Source organism: Mytilus californianus, unplaced genomic scaffold (assembly GCF_021869535.1).
Source record: "Mytilus californianus isolate M0D057914Y unplaced genomic scaffold, xbMytCali1.0.p SCAF_6, whole genome shotgun sequence".
Lineage (NCBI taxonomy): Eukaryota > Metazoa > Mollusca > Bivalvia > Mytilida > Mytilidae > Mytilus > Mytilus californianus.
Window position 1 is genome coordinate 40,173,183 of NW_026262712.1, and position 5,906 is coordinate 40,179,088.

Genomic DNA, 5,906 nt, shown 5'->3' on the forward strand with positions numbered 1-5,906 from the left:
CCCAAATTCAAGTAAAAAGAATGTATCCATTGTGTTTCATGATATAATTAAATCCCAAATTCCAGTTAAAAGAATGTATCCATTCCGTATCATGATATAATTAAATCCCAAATTCAAGTAAAAAGAATGTATCCATTCTGTTTCATGATATGATTAAATCCCCCAAATTCAAATTAAAAGAATGTATCCATTCCGTATCATGATATAATTAAATCCCAAATTCAAGTTAAAAGAATGTATCCATTCTGTATCATGATATTATTAAATCCCCCAAATTCCAGTTAAAAGAATGTATCCATTCCGTATCATGATATAATTAAATCCCAAATTCAAGTTAAAAGAATGTATCCATTCCGTATCATGATATAATTAAATCCCAAATTCAAGTAAAAAGAATGTATCCATTCTGTATCATGATATGATTAAATCCCAAATTCCAGTTAAAAGAATGTATCCATTCCGTATCATGATATAATTAAATCCCAAATTCCAGTTAAAAGAATGTATCCATTCCGTATCATGATATAATTAAATCCCAAATTCAAGTAAAAAGAATGTATCCATTCTGTTTCATGATATGATTAAATCCCAAATTCCAATTAAAAGAATGTATCCATTCTGTTTCATGATATAATTAAATCCCAAATTCAAGTTAAAAGAATGTATCCATTCCGTATCATGATATAATTAAATCCCAAATTCCAGTTAAAAGAATGTATCCATTCCGTATCATGATATAATTAAATCCCAAATTCAAGTAAAAAGAATGTATCCATTCTGTTTCATGATATGATTAAATCCCAAATTCCAGTTAAAAGAATGTATCCATTCCATATCATGATATAATTAAATCCCAAATTCCAGTTAAAAGAATGTATTTATTCCGTATCATGATATAATTAAATCCCAAATTCAAGTAAAAAGAATGTATCCATTCTGTTTCATGATATGATTAAATCCCCCAAATTCAAATTAAAAGAATGTATCCATTCTGTATCATGATATAATTAAATCCCAAATTCAAGTTAAAAGAATGTATCCATTCTGTATCATGATATTATTAAATCCCCCAAATTCCAGTTAAAAGAATGTATCCATTCCGTATCATGATATAATTAAATCCCAAATTCCAGTTAAAAGAATGTATCCATTCCGTATCATGATATAATTAAATCCCAAATTCAAGTAAAAAGAATGTATCCATTCTGTTTCATGATATGATTAAATCCCCCAAATTCAAATTAAAAGAATGTATCCATTCCGTATCATGATATAATTAAATCCCAAATTCAAGTTAAAAGAATGTATCCATTCTGTATCATGATATTATTAAATCCCCCAAATTCCAGTTAAAAGAATGTATCCATTCCGTATCATGATATAATTAAATCCCAAATTCAAGTTAAAAGAATGTATCCATTCCGTATCATGATATAATTAAATCCCAAATTCAAGATAAATTATGGACCCATTTCTGCATCACGATATAATTAAACCCCAAGCATTTTTTTTTTTTTTTTTTTTCTATTTTTCTTAAAATCATTAAAAACCATCACCCATGCATATTTTTTTTTTCTATTTTTAAAAGAATGTATCCATTCCGTATCATGATATAATTAAATCCCAAATTCCAGTTAAAAGAATGTATCCATTCCGTATCATGATATAATTAAATCCCCCAAATTCCAGTTAAAAGAATGTATCCATTCTGTTTCATGATATGATTAAATCCCAAATTCCAATTAAAAGAATGTATCCATTCTGTTTCATGATATGATTAAATCCCAAATTCCAGTTAAAAGAATGTATCCATTCCGTATCATGATATAATTAAATCCCAAATTCCAGTTAAAAGAATGTATCCATTCCGTATCATGATATAATTAAATCCCAAATTCAAGTAAAAAGAATGTATCCATTCTGTTTCATGATATGATTAAATCCCAAATTCCAGTTAAAAGAATGTATCCATTCCATATCATGATATAATTAAATCCCAAATTCCAGTTAAAAGAATGTATTTATTCCGTATCATGATATAATTAAATCCCAAATTCAAGTAAAAAGAATGTATCCATTCTGTTTCATGATATGATTAAATCCCCCAAATTCAAATTAAAAGAATGTATCCATTCTGTATCATGATATAATTAAATCCCAAATTGAAGTTAAAAGAATGTATCCATTCTGTATCATGATATTATTAAATCCCCCAAATTCCAGTTAAAAGAATGTATCCATTCCGTATCATGATATAATTAAATCCCAAATTCAAGTTAAAAGAATGTATCCATTCCATATCATGATATAATTAAATCCCAAATTCAAGATAAAATAATGGACCCATTTCTGCATCACGATATAATTAAACCCCAAGCATTTTTTTTCTTTTTTTTTTCTATTTTTCTTAAAATCATTAAAAACCATCACCCATGCAAATTTTTTTTTTTTTTTTTCTATTTTTCTTAAAATCATTAAAAACCATCACCCATGCATATATTTTTTTTTTTCTTTTTACTATTTTTCTTAAAATCATTAAAAACCATCACCCATGCATATTTTTTTTTTTTTTTTTTTTCTATTTTTCTTAAAATCATTAAAAACCATCACCCATGCATATTTTTTTTTTTTTTTTTTTTCTATTTTTCTTAAAATCATTAAAAACCATCACCCATGCATATTTTTTTTTTTTTTTTTTCTATTTTTCTTAAAATCATTAAAAACCATCACCCATGCATATTTTTTTTTTTTTTTTTTTTCTATTTTTCTTAAAATCATTAAAAACCATCACCCATGCATTTTTTTGTTTTTTTTTCTATTTTTCTTAAAACTATATACACATTTGACACTATCCACATTTTTATAAATAATTTTTCTGTTTCCTTCTGAAAATCTTTAACAAAAATATTGAAAAACAGTTTTGAAATGGTCATTCCCCTTTTTACACAAAAATTTGACAACTTAAATATGTTACATTTACAATAAAATTAAAAAATTATTTAAAAACAACAAAAGTGTGAAAAGAGATATAGGTACCAAACTTATTTTTCTGAAACATGTGTATCCATTTCTTTGAGTTCAAAGTTCATTGTAAAGCCAATTCTGTCATCAATACAAACTGAACAACTAAATTTGGATTCCAATGGATATCAGATACCAGTAAATTTGGAGCATGCAGTGCACCTATGGATTTGAATTTGATTTTTTGGTGTTTTAACGCCACTTTTAAGCACTACTTTGGCTATTTCATGGCGGCCAGTTTGTATTGGTGGAGGAAGCCAGAGTGCCTGGAGAAAACCACTGACCTTCAATAGGAAAACTGACAACCCTAAGTCAATAAAGATTGGAGTCATGTGCACCCGCACGAGCGGGGTTTGAATTCACAACCTCAGTGTTGACTGGCTAGTGATTACAGTTATAACTACTTAGACCACTTGGCCACCGAGGCTCCCATGTTCCTATGGATACCTTATTTACATTGGTAAGACACATGGGATGTTACTGTGGATACCTTCATTACTTTGGAGAGGAACATGTGATGTTCCTATGGATACCTTTATTTCTTTGGAGAGGAACATGTGATGTTCCTATGGATACCTTCATTACTTTGGAGAGGAACATGTGATGTTCCTATGGATACCTTCATTACTTTGGAGAGGAACATGTGATGTTCCTATGGTTACCTTTATTACTTTGGAGAGGAACATGTGATGTTCCTATGGATACCTTCATTACTTTGGAGAGGAACATGTGATGTTCCTATGGATACCTTCATTACTTTGGAGAGGAACATGTGATGCTCCTATGGATACCTTCATTACTTTGGAGAGGAACATGTGATGTTCCAATGGATACCTTCATTACTTTGGAGAGGAACATGTGATGTTCCTATGGATACCTTCATTACTTTGGAGAGGAACATGTGATGTTCCTATGGATACCTTCATTACTTTTGAGAGGAACATGTTATGTTCCTATGGATACCTTCATTACTTTTGAGCGGAACATGTGATGTTCCTATGGATACCTTCATTACTTTTGAGCGGAACATGTGATGTTCCTATGGATACCTTTATTACTTTTGAGCGGAACATGTGATGTTCCTATAGATACCTTCATTACTTTGGACAGGAACATGTGATGTTCCAATGGATACCTTTATTACTTTGGACGGGAACATGTGATGTTCCTATGGATACCTTAATTACTTTGGACGGGAACATGTGATGTTCCTATGGATACCTTTATTACTTTGGAGGGGAACGTGATGTTCCAATGGATACCTTCATTACTTTGGAGAGGAACATGTGATGTTCCTATGGATACCTTCATTACTTTGGAGAGGAACATGTGATGTTCCAATGGATACCTTTATTACTTTGGAGAGGAACATGTACCGTAATGTTCCTATGGGTATATTGATTTCTGGTAAAAATAGGACATGTTCCCATGGATACTCTAAATTCAGGGAACATCTAATTTACCAAATTTAAAACTTTAAAAAGAAGTTTAGAAAAGGACGGAGGATCTTTTTATCCCTTTATTTTAATTCTGTATCTTTAGGTTTCCGTCCCCCTTTTTTCTGTTAAAATTTGTTCTATATTTTTTTTTAAGAAGGGAGGCTATTTCAATTAATCTAAATTTTAAATATTTGGCTTCCATTTTCTGTTTCACTTTAAAATTTATCTAAACGAAGGAGATGTGTGAAACATATATTTAATTTGAAGGAAAATTTAACAGTTATTATAAGTTAATATGAAGGATTTGGTTATTCTGGGTTTTTTATAATTTGTCCTTTGTCTATGATTAATTGAAAATGATTTTAGGGATTATGTTATTGAGACAGCAACTAAACAACACAAAAAACCTGGACCCCAGAGGTCAATATAGTCTCCAACAAAAACAAGTTTCTATACTATAGGTCAAGTACTTAATTGTATGTTTTTGTGGTTTTTTTACAACACAAAATTGTTTAAATAGAGTGAGATTTTATTTACTCAATTTTAATGAAAGGAATTCAGAAACACGCATAAATGTTTAAACCAAAGGTTTCTAATTAAATGTTCAATTGATATTTTAAAGTTTAAAAGGTACACTTTGGTTCTTGTTTGACAACTTTAAGAAAGACCACTTTAATGGTTAATTTGAACACTGGAATATCTTTATTAAAAACTGAAAGTTTAAACGGGAATATTTTTTCATTATCATTTTTATCCAAAAGTACTGGGGTATTTGTGCTCCACAAACTTCAAAGCAACAATAAAATCATCACAACAATGTGAATACAACATTAACACATAACTTACTTCATTCAATGGACAGCAACTCTTTTCCCATTCCCTCTTTTATCTCCCCCAGTTCACCAGGCCGTGGATGTAACCTCCCTCTTTTATCTCCCCAAATACACCAGGCCCTGGGTTTCCCCTCTCCTTTTATCTCCCCACTTCACCAGAGTCCCTGGGTTTCCCCTCCCCTTTCTTTAAGCCCTAAAATCCCAGGCCAAGGTATTTCCCTTATTCCTCCCTACCTGCCCAAAATCCAAGTCCCAGGTCAATTTTAAATAGATGTTGCTATATTGGGCTAGGGGTTAATTAAATAGAACAATGAAAGAAAACATCAGCAAGCCAGCATAAGCTTTACATGTTAATTTATATATGCAATGCTAATTATCCTATGCAGGTATGCAGGTTTATGCAGATTGTGCAGTGTTAGATACATTGTTATACTTGACTTGCCAGTGTTAACTTTGGATATACTTTATATTTTAGTTAAAAAAGAAATTTTAGCCCAGCAAGTTATGTAATAATGTTGTACTCAGACACTATAATAATGCAATATCATTCACATCAAGTTGTTGAAAGCCCAAATCTTTTGCTGAATTAAAAACTTTATAAACTTATTTAATT

General features: G+C 30.2%; 1 long non-coding RNA gene across 6 annotated transcripts; it reads right to left on the reverse strand.

Annotated features, from left to right (window-relative positions):
* Positions 1-3,001: 3,001 nt before the first annotated feature.
* Positions 3,002-5,323, reverse strand: LOC127705584 (uncharacterized). Of its 6 annotated transcripts, none has more exons than XR_007983912.1 (5): positions 4,284-5,323; positions 3,985-4,027; positions 3,813-3,941; positions 3,684-3,769; positions 3,002-3,640 (listed from the first exon to the last, which is right to left on the reverse strand). It is a non-coding gene; the product is annotated as an uncharacterized LOC127705584 (long non-coding RNA). The 6 variants fall into 6 exon arrangements; XR_007983911.1 differs by having other exon boundaries at positions 3,985-4,070; XR_007983910.1 differs by lacking the exon at positions 3,985-4,027.
* Positions 5,324-5,906: the final 583 nt, after the last annotated feature.